Raw genomic sequence first — 16947 nt, forward strand, 5'->3', positions numbered from 1 at the left:
ACAGGTTGGGAATTTGATGCATTCAAAATCGGATGATCAAACTTCAAGTTTGAGATCCTCAGACTCCTCTCTTCTACTTCTGTTTTGAGGTTCTAGGGAGCTGACCCAGGGCTTTGTGTGTACTAAGCAAGGACTCTACTTCTGAGCCACATCTCCAACTCTCCTTATGAAATATATAGTAAATTTTTGTAAACTGTGGTGATTCTATGACACTACTTCTAGCATTTATATCTCCCATTTAATCTTATTGCAGTAAAAAAGTTCTTCACTTGTAACAAAACTCATCAAAGCAGTGCAGCATATTCCATAATGAATGTTTGGTGACATAATTATATGCAGGAGAAATTGAAGAAATTCCCACCTGCTCCAGCAGGGAGAGAGGAGCCTGGAGGAAATAATTCTTTGTGTTAAACATTGAACCATGAGTAGCATTTGGTTAAATAAAAATGTGCAGTGTGTTCTTAGGAAAGTGACTAACTAACCAAGAATAACAGCAGAATTTGCCGAAATCCAACTAAAGAATAAGTTAGTGATAAACATGACATTGAGAATATAGCATTAGATGATGAAGAGGCTTTATAATCCAGAATGGGTTATTATTTACACTTTCTATTATCAACCTGTAGATACTTAACTTCGATGTTAAGTAACCAAATCTTGTTTCAAAAGTTGAATCTCATTGTAGTATGTTGATAGTTTCAAAGCAAGTGAGCAAATTTGGAAGATGTTGATTTTATATCTTATCATGAACAGAGCAATATAGAAAAAATAGAATAGCTGGACACTGGTGGCTCACACCTGTAATCCTAGCTACTCAGGAGGTTGATATCTGAGGAGCAAAATTCAAAGCCAAATCTAGCAGAAAAGACTCTCATGTCCAATAAACTACACCAAAAAGCTGGAAGTGGAGTTGTGGCTGAAGTGGTAGAGTGCTAGCCTAGAGCTAAAAGAAGCTCAGAGACGGTGCCCAGGCCCTGAGTTCAATTCCCTAGGCAGACAACTAACAAACAAACAAACAAACAAACAAAAACAGTATCTGGAAGGAGAAAAACAATTTAGACCAGTGCTTCTCAAATTTACTATATACACAAATCATCTAAGACCCCTCTCTAAGACTCATCAATAAGAATTGCAATTCTTGTTGAATAGTTCTGAAATTCCATCAGTCTACCAGGTAATACATTTGTTCCTAGTTGTAGATCATTGTAGAGGCAAGATTTGAAAATGGTGATCTGACCTGAAGTGAATGAAAAAAATAAAACAAAGATGACTCCAAATTTCCTAGTGTACTAACACAGACAAGGGAACTGTAGCAATTAAACATTCATTGAGTAAATACTATTTACTATTTTCCTTTATTCTGAAACCTAGACTTATAAGTAAATTCACTTATTCACTTTATTAATAATTATCTATTGGAGCCTCACTATTCCAAAGTCATAAAGCCACAATTGTGACCAAATCCCAGTCATACAACTCACATGGAACAACTTCTGTATAACAGAAATGTGATAAATTTATAGGCATGTCAAAATACAAGTTGAAGCTAATATTAGTTTTAAATTTTAAGAGTATTTCATTGAGCTCATAAAAAGGTTTCTGAAAGTCTTGAACACTTTATATGTGTCACAGCTGGACTTATTTTTACTTAAGATGTTTGTATGAGGGGGTAATGGAAATTTTTGTAGTTTTTAACTGTCATTTAACTCAGATCAACATGGTCCTACTATTCAGGAGATGTGTGGTCTATGTGCCTATTTCCTATCTACAACAGACCTACGTACATATTCTTTTTTTTGTTTCTCTATAGAATACAGAGGCAAATTCCCCTCCAAGGCAGGGATTAATTTCTATAATAACTTGTCAAAAACACTGTGGGATTAGTCATTCAAAGAAAACAAAGAAATGGATTGTGAAATATATCTTGGTAATACACGTATCTATGTATCTATATTTGTACTCTTGCCATTTATGAACCTATTTAAAAATGGAATAAATAAAATGAAAATGAAGCCTATCTTATTAGACGGTAATTATCTTAAAACAATAGTTTCTTCTCCTCCAAAATTTATATTTTAAAATTACTAAATGTACCTTTGTTCACTAAGCACTTTAATTAACATTTATAACATGGTGATTATATTATTCAACATTTAAGTGCTTAATTTGCAATCTAGAATTGCAGCCATTCCCTGATAAAGATATATTTTCATTTGTTGTGTTTGTATTTTTAGTAGAAGACAAAAATACGAAGATACTTATATGGCAATATGATAATAGATCTATAAACAAAAGTTTCAGTCCGTTTTTGTATTGCATTTGAGGTTTTTAAAGCACAGTAGCTATCTAATGTTTATGTTTTTAGCTGTTGTATCTTTTTTTCATGTTGTGAGAGTTTGAAGTACTGTACCTGCCATCTACTGGAAATGAATGGGAGGTACATTTCTCGACCAGCAATTCAAGGCCTCCAGAGAATGCCTAGAAAATGCTAGCAATGCTATTTGAGGCAATTAAATCCCCAGCTTTGAGATCTTTTACTGCTGAAAAAGAAAATTAAAGATACTACTATCTCATTACTCACTGGTACAAAAATGGACCTATTTAAATTAAAATAAGAAGAAAAGATTGACTCACCTTTGAAATGTTAAACCTACTAAAAAGCATGGTTAAAAACAACAACAAATGTCTTCAGCATGTTAACTATTGCAAGTAACATTTAGCATCCAGGACAGTTGGGATTTTGAGAGGGTCTCCGGTGACTTCTGTTTAATATTTCTGTGTTAAAGTGTGTGAACAGGGGTATGGAAATATGGGAGAAGACAGGATAAATGGAGACTACCTGCAATGTTAAAGAACTGTGAAGGGTACAACACCATAGTTCTTTAATTGCATGCTTTGCAACTAATTTTAATCTCTCCAGCGATTCTTGTTCAGAATAGTTAGCTCTAGACCTTCCTATAACCTATACATCTACATGTCCAGTTTCCTAAATGTTTCCTATTGAAATATTACCAGTTCATTTTCTTACCTTAAGAAAATTTCACTTATCTAGTGACTTGCTTTTCCTAAGTTAAAGAAAACACACACACACAGAGAGAGAGAGAGAGAGAGAGAGAGAGAGAGAGAGAGAGAGAGAGAGAGAGAGAGAGAGAGAGAGAGAGAGAGAGAGAGAGAGAGAGAACATAGTATCTTTCAATGGTTTTGTGAAGATAATAATTTTAAAACTTAGAAACATTTCTTCCAAATTTTAATCGTTCTATGCTTTTGGTGGCTGGGAGCAAATCTCAGGTTCAATGAATTTGACATTTACAAAGTCACATATACAGCTTGAATGTCATATAGAGATTCAGATTAACAAGGTACCAAGAAGTAGAATTATTTAACTAGGTCTAAAAATTTAGTGCTGGGCAAACTATACTTCAGGTTGTTTTACTCTTCTGACCACTATCTCTATTACTTTGTATTACCACAAATCTAAATATAAAATAAACATTGGGTTTGACATTGAAACAGGAATGCCTTTGAGCTATTTTCATGGGAGGAAAGGAAAAGTAGGTGATAAAGTATAAAATACTTACTAGACATGTCTTTGGCTTTGTGTATTAGGAGTATTCACTTTTAAGTTTGAAATTCAAACAAGGAGATTATTTTCTGTCAAAATCTCAGACTTAATTTAGCATACTTAAGCATTCCAGAAAGAGCACTTGAAGTCAAAGGGTTTCAAGGACTAGGGAGAGAATTACATGGACAAGTGACCCTACCTGACATTTCTAATACTAAGTTATGAAACAGAAGAACTTTCATGTCTATAAATACAAGGAAGTAGAGACAAATATTCCTTCAATACAAGTACCTGGAAGCAAGAGATTAAAACATAATAAGCCATGTTTAAAATGCAGAAGCATACACATAACAAAATGTGTAAAATCTTCAGGAACTATAAGCAGGGAGAAAATTGAAAATTAGATTAGTAAACTGATTGTGATACGTTTTCAGCTTGAGGAGGAGGGCGAGGATGATAGCCAGTCTTGTTATTCAAGGAAATTTAATAGTGGATCCAAAACCAAAGCCTTGGAACAGCTTGGAATGGGGAGTTAGACTAGCAAACCCTCATCTCACAGACACAGACGTAAGGCTAAATGTATAAAGGGTGATGGTCTAAGGGAAACTGCTGAGAGGGGAAAAAGCTTATCTACTGGTAAAGTGAAATTATAGCAATATTGACTTAATCTGGGGCTTGGAGAGAAGAAAAAAGTCTTCATCACTTTATATGCTACTCAACAAACAAAAAACAAACAAAAACACGAAAGAAAAAAAACTGTTCATTGCGGATGAAAGAATGAAATGTTAAAGCAAAACTTCTAACCTTGTAGAGAGTATAATATTTTATGATCTTAACATGAGAAACAATCCACCAAAACCAAAGACAACTCAAAAATATAATTGGATTTGACTAAAGTAAAATTCTAAATTGTATTCATTAAAAGAGGTCTATAAATTGAAAAGACAAGCCACCGTGGGGGGAAGAAGACATTTCTCCTTCATATAGCAACAAAACTGTTTCTACAACACAAAGAACTTTAAATCAATAAGAAAGCAGAAAAAAAATTTTAAAAATGCAAATCTGGGACTGTTGATCATGTTGATACAAATGCCTCAACTATTTTGGAGGGGTAAGAACCATTATTTCCCAAATAAGGAAAAAAATATTGAATGAGATTTTTTCCCACAGAAACAAATGTACTAGACTTTATATTCATTCAGAAGATGTAATGCTTTTAATATAGTGTAGGGGGGTCCTACAAACTGCTATACTACTATTCCTCTGAACACAAGGTGCTCTGTAACTTCTGAGACCAGCACAGTTTCTTTGTTTGAATTTTACCACTTTCAGGTGTAAGGATTAAAATAAGGCAAATGCTTAAATATTACTCAGAGATTGTACATTTAATTGAATTACATGCAATTCAATCATTGATCACCTATAATGTCTCCTGAACTTTTTCTTCTTAATTGAGATGAAAGAGTCAAAACATAGTCTAGCCTAGATTTGATAAATAACCATACATAAAAGGAAAAGCAGCACAAATTCATGGTTCTCTGTAAAGGTGACTAAGGAAACATGGTTTTACTTTAAATTGCTGATTGAGGCTGTACTTGACAAATTCTCTCTTTAAGGTATCAATGGCACATAACAATAGTTACCAGATGCCATAATTAATGTAGTCAGTATTTATCCTGAGAATGCTGAGGTATCAAAAACATTTTACAAATGTGTGACTTCAGCATTTGTATTGCTCCGTGTCAGGAATGATTAACCACTGGACTAATCTCCTTTCATGGTTATTTATTACTATATGGCTGGTGAATTGCCTAACTCTAGAATCCCACTGGTAGAGACTCCTTTGTAGGATCACTTCTGGTACAACTGACTTAGGTTAGGTTTCCTAAAAGCAGAGCCAGAGAAATGTTCTTGGGTGAGCGATTCCATGAGGAATCTTTTAAGAGAGCCCTTAGGAAAGACAAGGGACAAACTGTCTCTTGCAAAGATGTAGTGGAAATCTGGCCTCAGCCCTGATCCCCTGATAAACTCCAAAATATGAATTGCCCATGGAGTCATCCCACCTTGAAGCAAGATGTTGACTTTTTATCCACAGACGAACAAATTCCAAGAGAGAACTTCACAGGTCTATCTAGGGGAGGGACTACTGAAGGCCAGGGACAACCCAAAAGTAAGTAGTAAGCTGTCAGTAAACTGTTAGCAGCCAACTCTTATTGGAAGCCAAGGGCTCAGTTCTCGGGCTGCTGGAAGGAATCTGAGCAGACCACCAACATCTCTACCAGAGGAGGAATGAGGTAAAAAAATAAACAACAACAAAAATCCTTGGAAAATTCTAGAAGATTTTGTCATGAAGGTAACACTTGGCTTTTAAAAAAGCAAAAAGGAATAATTAGCGTGAGAATGGAGTATCCAGAGTTTTCAGGCAAAGTCATCACGTTCAAATTTGAGGATTTGAATTCTGAATCAAATACAGTGGTAGCTTATTAGTTTTTTGTTGGGCTCTGTCCCTCAGCTCTTCAGATCAAGGCTAGCGCTCTACCACATGAGCCACAGCGCCACTTCTAGCTTTTTCTGCTTATGTGGTACTGAGGAATCGAACCCAGGGCCTCATGCATGCAAGGCAAACGCTCTACCACTGAGCCACCTTCCCAGCCCTGGTGTTAGTTTAGATGTCACCTCTTTCCTTTCTCTTTTCTTTTTCCTTTTCTGTTTTTTAAAGAACGTTTTCTTTAAATGAGTAGACTGCCAAATTGTCCTGGCAGCACTCTCACTGACTACTGCTAGTTAATGAGTTATACTGGGGTTAGTTTGCAACATTTGTACCAATTAAGGTATTTAAACATCTCACTGAGGTAATGAGAGATGCCTGTAGAAGGGATGGATATTTTGGCAGATTAATAAACTGTGTAGTGTACGTACACCTACATATACATATCTTTAGTTTTTGTTTTATTTCATTAGCCATGTATTCCAGAATACTGCCCATTTAGTGTTAACAGAGCCATCTTTGTGGGTAGATGCCCACTATTTCTCTATGCAGTTTAGTCTAATTGATTTGTATTTCATGATCTTTATTTTTACTGACAGTGTCACTATCATACTATGTTGTTAGAATTTTAATTGTAAATTGTTTACTCTTGATAAAAAATTGCTTTTTTTAACAAAAGCAAAATTTTGTAAGCATTATACTCTTGCTATGGGTTCCAGACATTCAGAAATGTTGACGAATAGAGGGATTCAAGTTTAAAGAAACATTGGTAGAAAGACAGATCAAGAGAAGTATGGATAATTTTGAATTAACCCAATATATTATTTGTAAGAAACAAATGAGAAAATGGTTAAAAAGTTGATAGGATCTACAGAATCTCAGTTTTGATATATCTGTATTTAATACTGTGGTTCTTTGAGAAAAATAGTTCTTTTTTTGTATTAAGGTTCACATAATCAGCATTTCTCACCTGAGTCACAACCTACTAAAAAATGGTCCAGGGAAGGAATGATTCAAGACTTAGTATTTTGGATTTTGGTGAGTATGTAAGTATGTATGCATACATGGTAAGTTTTTATTGGATATCTGTGTATGTAAAAGAGAAAGAGGGAGAGAAGGCAGGAGAGAGAATGAGAGGAAAAGAAAGAAAGTAAGAGAGGGGTTTTATATACGTGAGGGTATTCATTTCAAAACCAAGTATAAATTATTTAAATTCAAAATTGTAGATACCAGTGTATCTCTGGTGTAGTGTGGAGTAATCAAGACTTGACACCACAATAAAGCCAGCATTTGAAATTAGAAGATGAGAAAAGACTTTCTTCAAAATCCACTAAGCAGGATCTAGTGTTGTGCAGCCAGAACTGTGGGCTATTAAATGAAATCAAAAGCACATCAGGCCTAGCAGCATCTTACAAACCATTAGTGTTTCATTGAAAGGGAGTGTCTTGTTTCTGAAATATTCATAGCTGGAATCCACCACCACTGCTGAGATTTACATCTCCTCACTTCCCATTATACTTGCTGAATCTCTTTACTTGCTATTGTAGGAAAAATATTCAAAGATTTATAGGCAGCAAAGAGAAGGCAGCAAATTATGACATCCATTATTGGCATCTGCTCTTGTCTGTATCCCCAGGAAATGCAAATACAAACGACTTCCAATTTTCTACTACAACTGAGATGCAAGGGGAACTGTTACATGCAGATGAGGCAACTTCTATTTGGACAGAGATAAAATGGAAGAAATTTCAGCCTACTACACTTGGCATACCATTTGCATAACTTCGAGAAAGCTGTCACAAAGGAATAATAAAAAAATCATAAGGCTCTTAAAGAACCACATACAATGCCTTAGCTAGACTGCTTACAACCGAAAAAGACACAGTGTTAAATTGTATCGGCTGGTAGAAGACTCAAAAACAAAAGGATGACTAAATATAGTTGGCCCTGTATTCACTAGGAAAATGATCCCTCATTTTCATGTTTGGCCAAAGCAGTACACTAAGTTTGAAAATAACATAACCCAGGAGGTGTTAAAGAGAGATTCCTAGTTAGCGATTTTTAAAATTCTTTTGGCATTGGTTATTGCTTTTCCTGGGACGATAACTCAGAAACACCAACCATGATTTTGTAGGCTGTAGGAAACTTTGGACTTCTGGAATGTTTATCTTTATTATCAAAACTAGAGTTGGAACATAATACACTCTCAATCTCATTTGAAAGAGAAAATAACACCTATCTTATTTGAAACTATGATTTGGGTAGGGTTGTTTCCCAAAGAGTCATATGCTAGAACTTAGTTCTTAGTGTGGTGACTGTTGAAGTGGTAGAACCTGTAAGAGGTGGACTGTAGCAGAAGAAAATTAGGCCATACATTTCTTACAAACAGCTCTTATAAATGTCACTCAACAGTGCGTTCTCATGAGGCTAGCTTAATTAGCGAGAGCAGATTATTATCAAGCAGTGAGGCAGACCCCTCCTCAGTCTTTTGCTTCTTATCTTTTCTTGTGATATCTCTCTCGCTCTCCCTCCTTTCCTTCTTCCTCTCTTCCCTCCTATCATACCATGATTCCATCTGCCATTTTGTAAGGTAGACAGAAAGCCCACACTGAAAGTCAAATTAACAGAGATACTTGATTTTGGACTTCAAGCCTCCAAGATTGTTTAAATAACACGCTGTTTTGCATAGACCACCTACCTTTAGCGTTTTGCTACAGCAACACAAAACAGACTTAGATGTTTTGTTTAAGAATAATTAAGTGTGGCTGAGTACTGGGAGGAAGAAATAGGAGGATATTTATCTGAGCAGAGCCCAGGCAAAAAATGTTAGAGGTGATCATTTAAAAACACAAGCCAGACACAATGGTACATGATCTAACTACAAAAGAGGAAGAGGTAGGAGGACTGAGATCTGAGGCTAGTTCAAGTAAAAAGAGTGAGACTCTATGTGAAAAAAATAGTGGAAGTAAAAAGGATTGAAATGTGTTTCAAATGGTAGAGTATATGCCTAAAATGTGCAAGACATCGAGTTCAGACAAAAAAAACCCCTAAAAAGTAGCATGATAAATAGTTATCAGTCTAGCATGGCTCTGTCATTCAAAATATCTAGTGTATGGGGAGCCTGTGATTATACTGTTCGAAGCTCTTCTGATCTCATTATATTAAGACCGTTTATAGTATCAACTTTAATTTTAAGCCATATGCCACATAGACTGATGGATCATCTTCAGCTCTTTTACCGCTTAAACTTTAAAGGTGCTTTTTTTCTACCTTGATAAGGCCAATATTTACAGTCTCATGGTCAGAATCATAACTTACTTTCTTACCATCATTCTAGTCCTATGTTACTATTCTACCAACCCCCTGAAAAAAAACAGCTCAGAATTTTTTTATGTACTCCTTTGCTCAGACAACCCACATAGCTGATGCTTTGGTAGTTCTGTCTTCCGAGTTTTCAACTGTAAGTCCATTGTTTATACTGCTGGGTATCTTACCACCGATTCTCTAATTTTCAGTGTAGCTACTTCAAATGTCACTGCTGTAACCTTTCCTCCAGCCATTCTTACCAAAACACAAAAATTCTATCTCTACTGCCAATCCACCTTCAGTCCTAGAGGTAAGGACATCTCCCTTGCTTTTCACAACCAACAGTAGAGTATATACTCGATACACTTGGTATAGTGCTGTGAATACTTTCCTACATTGTCATTGTGATAACCTCATTTCATCAATTTTCTTGTTGCTTTATTCTCAATTTCCTCTCCTACTTACACCTTTTCCTTGGCCTTATAAATATGCTTCAATCTCCTGCTCTTGTTATGAGGCCTGTCATTGACCCATTAAGTACTATGTTTCTTTCTTTCCCAAATTACAAATAGGTTTTAGAGAATAGACTTACCTTTACATAGCTACTCTAGAGAAGGAAAGTTGACCAATTCTCTTCCAAGAAGCCAGTTGTAAAAAAATGTGGCTCAAGTGATAGAGTACCAGCTTTGAGTGAGAAAGTTAAGAAACAGAGCCCAGGCAAGCCCTTAATTCAAGCACCAGTAGTAACACACACACACACACACACACACACACACACACACACACACACACACACACACACACACACACACACACACACCCCTCTACATGTCTGCTATCACCCATCCTAAGCTGTCTTTATCAGACCATTAGAAATCTCTCAGTTCTTCCCCTCCTTGAATCTTCTAGAATATGTGGCATTGCACACTCACTCCATTGTCCAAACAAGCTTTAGTGGCACCTCTTTTCTGACCCTCTGACCAGCTCCTTCCAGTCAACTTCTGCTCTTCTCACTCATTTTTTCTTTTTTTATTGTGAAGGTGATATACAGAGGGGCTACAGTTACCTAAGTAAGGACATGATTACAATTCTTGTCGAACATTGTTACTCTCTCTCTCATTTTCTTTTGCTATCCCCTCCACCCGCCCCACCACTCCCTTCTTCCCCAAATTGTAAAGTTCATTTCCAACAGTGTCTTGTGAGTATCACTGTTGCACTGGTTCACCCTTTGTCCTTTGTCTCACCATTTCTGTGATTCTCCTTCCCATCCCCAAATCAGACAAACTTATATACAATACAAAGGGCACTCAATTTAGAAGTTGCTCAAGGTTCAACTTCAAGTTATCTTCCTGAAATCATCTTATCCATGCTTATACCCATACCAACTCTCTAAGCAGTATCTCTTAAAAAATTTTTTTATTGTAAAGGAAATATACAAAGGGTTACAGTTACATAAGTCAGGTAATGAGTGCTGCATCTACTCCTCATCCTGCATGCATTTTATATGCATTTTAAATGCACGAATCTTTATTCTTCTACCACAAGTTAGCTCTTAAAATAGTTTCCTAGCTTTCTCCAGTAAAGAATCTTTAGTTCCTCAAAGAGTTTGAGACTTACGGTAGTCAATGGTTTCCAAACCCAATATAATCAGATAACCCTATGAGATCATTTAACACGATAGATCATTATATTTACAACAGTACTTTGCCCCCCTCACAACATGCCAAATCAGAGAAAGAATCATCTATATTTTTGGAGTTTCCCATGTGATTATCAAGTAAAGCATCTCAGATAAATTCTGGATGTTAAAGAGGCATTACAGTAATGTTGTATAATATCATGTTTCAGGAAGATAACCCTGGCAGCCCTGTGCAGAATGATTGGAGGTGATTAAATGCTGCCAGCATGGTTTCTTGCATATAAAATTCAAAAAAGGCACTAGTTACAGCCACAACTGCATGCACAGAGAGTGTTCCTGTCAATAGTAACTCTATTTGTATTCCTACCTATCCATCACTGTCCTATGCTTTCCCTTCTAATGTGAAGTGATTGACAGCTGCGCTGACTGCCTGAACTGCCCAAGAAACTCAGAAGTATTAAGTGGCTTTCACAAGATCACATTGTAATTTAGCAACACAAGCAAAGAGCAGAGAGTCTTCTTATTTTTTCTGACTCCTAATTTTGCCTAGTCCCTCTTGAACCGGTTCACTGTCTAAATCCTAGAGATATGGTTATCATCATATCATCTTTAAATAAATCTTTCCTGTGGCTTATGGAATTAACCAACATCTCATTTCCTCATTAGGAAAGTGTTCAGGCAATCAAATCTACTCTCAAGCCTGTGCCTTCCAAATCATAAGAAGGTTCAAATCTGAAAACGGAATACATTTTATCTAAGCAGAGCCTGGCAGAACATTTTTTAATAAAGACCTGGCCCAATTTCAGAGCTTTCTTTTCATTAGGGCAGGTCTGAAAGCAAAGGGCATGAAAGTGGTTAGAAAAACATAGTGTAATCACTATGGTACCATTATCCTGTCCCTGTGTAATCATTAGGCATCAGCTTGCCCAAGCAAAGGGCAGCAAATTACTCATTTATTGTTACCTGAGCTGTGCAGAGGATTGAAATTTGGACTACTAATGATTTTTTTATCTTGTTTCAGAGATGCAGTAGAAAAGTTCACATGTAGAATTTTCTAGCTGGCTACTAAAAGTACTTTCAGACAAATAAAAAAAAAAGAAAGAAGAAGGAGGAAGAGGATAAGAAGCAAAGTTTCACTTTCCAGTGAAAGTAAAGTGGAAAAGCTGTCTGCCATTTCATAAAAGTAGCTCTAAATAACAAATAGAAAATGGTGTTTAAAATCTATAACCAGAATAGAAAGTAGTGACTTGGTTTTGAGTAGATTTTCCAACAGTTTGTAAAAAAAAATTCAAAACACCATCTAACCAAATTAATTCTTCCAGTCAGTTGCTTTAGCAAGGTTCCTACTCAATAAAGGGTTTGCATCTGGACATGGTGGTGGACAACCAAACTACTCATCTTGTTAGAGTGTTTACAAATTCCAGCACAAGCAAGTATGTTTACAACACAAAAAAGTCAGCCATTACTAAATTTGTGTCTATACCTAAACCAGATGCCTGACATAGACTTCTTAAGCAATTACTGATAAGTAAGCACAAAATGACAATTTAAAGACCATCAAGGTACATATACTGACAATATACTCCAAAGAAGATTTGGGATGTTCAGCTGACTGTTCGAAATGAAGGGAGATTTATGAAAAATACCTATTTGTTAATTTTGAGTAGTATAAAGTGAAATGCAGCTTCTGTATAAAGTCAGATTCTGAGAAAAGGATGCTGGGCATGATTGATAAGGAAGAGAGTTTCACATAGGTTTCGATAGTGTTGTGAAGGCAGAATGCCACAATGGAAAGTCAAGCCAGAATGCCTCTTGCTTCTATGGGAAGCAGTGCATTGTCTGGAATGGGGATGTGAGAATCAGAAAGCATTGATTTCTATTGCTGGCTCTGCTGGTGACGGCTTCTGTAGTCTGAGGCAATTTTCTTAGCCTATTTGTGACTAAATCTCGGCATCTTCAAAATGAGGTTAGTAATCTTTTCTGTTTGAGACCCTGCTAGTATTATTATTAGGACTTTTTTCATGCTATTAGTGTTTATGATGCCTTTAGGGATTTTCAAATAAAAGGCATTACAGAAACCTAAAATGCCATTAATACTATTTTTCATGTTATTCTAAAAAGCATATTGTGAAAGCTGATGAATTAACACTTGCAATATTCTTTCAAAATAGTTGCAATAAGCATTATTATTTAATTCACAGATTTACCTCAAAGAACATGCAGAAAATCTACAAGGGTTACCTTCCTGATCGAAGTCTTATTAGATTCCTACTAGCCATAATCACCTAAAATGTGTTTCAAATGGTTGTGCGTGTTTCTTTATTTTGGCAGCTAAAATCAGGGTCCCAAGGGACCTATACCATTTAAAAAGATGATCAAATATTTATCATGAAGTCTTATTCATTCAAAACTGAGGAAGATCTTATTATTTGGAAAGAAATTTCTTTCACCATTGAATATTTAAAATGCTTACTGCTATATCATGATTCAGATTTCAAACAGACTGGATTGTTAACATATCTGCATTCTCTAAAGTGTGTGTGTGTGTGTGTGTGTGTGTCTTTGTGTGTCTGTGTCTGTGTCTTTGTGTGTCTGTGTCTGTGTGTGCCTGTGTGTGTTTAAAGTTTCTTGGATATTTAATGCCTGAAAGATTTTGGGTATATTTTTATGGTCCTTGGTTTTGAATGGCTGAGAAAGTATGCATCTCAGGCATGGAGCTCCTTTGATTTACAGTATTTTATCTACTTAAGCCATTTCCAGAAGTCTCTATTGTAATGTTATTATGAAGGTTGTCGGTCCTTCAGGCCTGCCAACATGATTAAATCCTATTATAATTACTCTTGTTATAAAATCTTCTCTGGCTTCTTGGCACTAAAGGTGTGTGGAGCCACATAAGTGGTGATATAAAGATGAGCAGTACTTTGAACTGCAATGCTAGGAGAGCTTTAGTGAGCGAAGGAAAATAGATCCCTGATGTAAGATGTTACTGTATTACTGTACTCTCTGGGGATACGTTTGATTTTGAAGTTTATTTTATAATACTAAAGAGAGTTTTGCTTTTATTTTGTTTTTCTCTCTAGGGGAGTGAAAGAGAGGGAGATAATCAAGAAGAAGTCTTGCTAAAAATTATTCAGAAAAATGTTCATGATGACTAGAAAAATGACAGGATGTTTAAGACAAAGGGGAAAATCGAGTCAATGAAATAATGTCTCAAGCCAGATAGTTTAGGTTTGTAATCTTAGCTACTCACGGGGCCGAGATCTGAAGGATGGTGGTTCAAAGCTAATCTTGGCCGTAAAATCTACTAGACTACATCTCCAAAATATCCAGCAAAAAGTAGGGGGGAGGTGTGGCTCAACTGATGGAGTGATAGCTAAGCAAGAATGAAGTCCTGAGTTCAAACCTCAATACTGTCAAAAAACAAAAATGTTTCACACTTTGTAGACAATGATGGTACTTCTTACATCTTGGAAAGATGAAATGTGAATTAAAATTTGTTTTTTTTTATTGTGAGAATACCATACAGAGGAGTTACAATTACATGGGCAAGATAATGAGTACATTTCTTATCAAGCATTGTTGCCTCCTTTGTTTCCCCTTCCTATCCCTTCCCATACTCCCCCCCTCAGCCTCACCCGATCCTCCCCCAACCCCCACCAAAGTTGTAAAGTTCGTTTTTCAACACAACGACTTGTACATCTCATTGTTGCAATGGGTCCACCTGTATCCCTAGTTAAAGGATTTGTTTTTTCCCTTCCCCTCCACAAATTATACCGACATCAAATACAGTGAAAGCAGGGGTTATACCGTGGGGGAGGAACATACAAAGCAACAAAGAAATCATCTTATAAATATGTTAGAAACAATTGCATGAAAGGAAAAAAATGAAAAAAAAACATTTGAATACTTATCTTGGGGTTCATTCCCCTAACATCAACTTATCTGACCTTTTCTCCTTGTCTCAGACATATACCAGTTATTGCAAATAAGGGAAACCATGGGACCTATATTTCTTTGCACCTGGCTTACTTCACTTAATATAATTTTTTCCAAGTCTTTCCATTTCCTAACAAATGGGGCAATGCCATTCTTTCTGATGGAGGCATAGAATTCCATTGTGTATATATACCACATTTTCTTGATCCATTCATCTACTGGGGGGGGGGTGGGCATCTGGGTTGGTTGCAAATCTTAGCTATGGTAAATAATGCTGCAATAAACGTAGTCATACTGGTAGCTTTAGTGTGGTCTTGTTTGTGATCATTTGGGTAAATGCCCAAAAGTGGGATTGCTGGGTCATAGTGGAGCTCTATGTGGAGTCTTTTGAGGAACCTCCATACTGCTTTCCAAAGTTGTTGAACAAGTTTACACTCCCACCAACAATGCAGTAAGGTTCCCTTCTGTCCATATCCCCTCCAGCATCTGTTGTTATTAGAGTTCTTGATTATTGCCATTCTAACTGGGGTGAGGTGGTATCTCAAATTTTATTAATAGAGACCCAGAAACACAACAAATCAAAGAAAGGTTGGACAAATGGGATTGCATGAAATTGCAGAGCTTTTGCATGGCAAAGGACATAGCTAGAAAGATCGATAGAAAGCCCACAGATTGGGAGATCTTCACTAGCCATACAGCAGACAAGGGTCTCATATCTAAAATATACCTGGAACTTAAAAAATTAAATCTCCCAGAAACAAATCTTCAAAGAAACAACTGCCCAATAAATAAGTGGGCTAAAGACTTAAAGAGAAACTTCTCTGAAGAGGAAAGAAGGATGGCCAATAGACACATGAAGAAATGCTCAACCTCCCTAGCCATAATAGAAATGCAAATCAAAATTTGTTTTTGTTTTCTAAAGATAAAGAAGGGTTTTGTAGGCCACACATCAGAAACAGTGTCTTGTAATGTAGGTGACAACAGAACAACGGCTCCTCTTATGAACCCAATTTGACTTCAAAACTGTTAAATATGACCTAAGTAGTATCCCAATGGAAGCATCTGCATCTGGGGCTGAAAGCATGGTCCCCATGTGATGTCTGAGTGGGAGAGATGGTAAGAGCCAATGTGGAATGCAGGGGGAAATTTTTCCATGCTGTGTCCTAAGTGTGTGTCTACTTTCTGCTCCTGGCACTTATTAGTCAAAGATTTCTGCTTATGATTATATATCCTCATCTTTATGGAGTCAAGAGAACTGAATTCGCTGGTATTTGTGAAACACCTTGAACAACATGTGGTCTGTAAAAATTAGTAGCAGGGATGGACCATTTAATTCAAGTATGCAGGCACATAGGTATTTCAGTTCAATGAGACATTTATATACATATTCAGTTACTCTGCTTATGAACACACATATGAGGAAATTTAGCAAAAGGTAAGTAAAACATCTAAAACTATAAGTAAATCTATGTAATAAAAACATATTTCATGTAGTAGTAATAGCTAACAAGTTACTAATAGCTAATAAGTGTATGAGGTTGAAATCAGACTGCTTATAAATGAGGAGCTGGGATTAGTCAATAAGATTGCTCTCTTTCTACATAGCTCTCCCATCCCCCCACCTCCAGGGTGTGTGTGTGTGTGTGTGTGTGTGTGTGTGTGTGTGTGTGTGTGTGTGCTTGTGAGGATATATCTTTATACTTCCTATATGAATATGTATGGATATATACATATATACATATATACATATATATATATATATATATATATATCTTTTCAGTCTGTAACGATTTTTATTGTGCCAGTACAGGAGTTTGAACTTAGGGCCTGAGTGGTGTCTCTTAGCTCTGCTCAAAGCTGGCCATAAGCTCCACTTCAGGCTTTTTGCTAGTTAATTGAAAATAAGTCTCATTGATATACCTGTTTGGGCTAGCTTTGAACTGAGATCTTCAGATCTTAGCCCTCCTGACTAGCTAGTATTACAGTTGAGAACCGCTGATGCCAACTAACAATTCT

Source organism: Dipodomys merriami, unplaced genomic scaffold (genome assembly GCF_024711535.1).
Source record: "Dipodomys merriami isolate MVZ:Mamm:240054 unplaced genomic scaffold, mDipMer1.0.p SCAF_1, whole genome shotgun sequence".
Classification (NCBI taxonomy): domain Eukaryota; kingdom Metazoa; phylum Chordata; class Mammalia; order Rodentia; family Heteromyidae; genus Dipodomys; species Dipodomys merriami.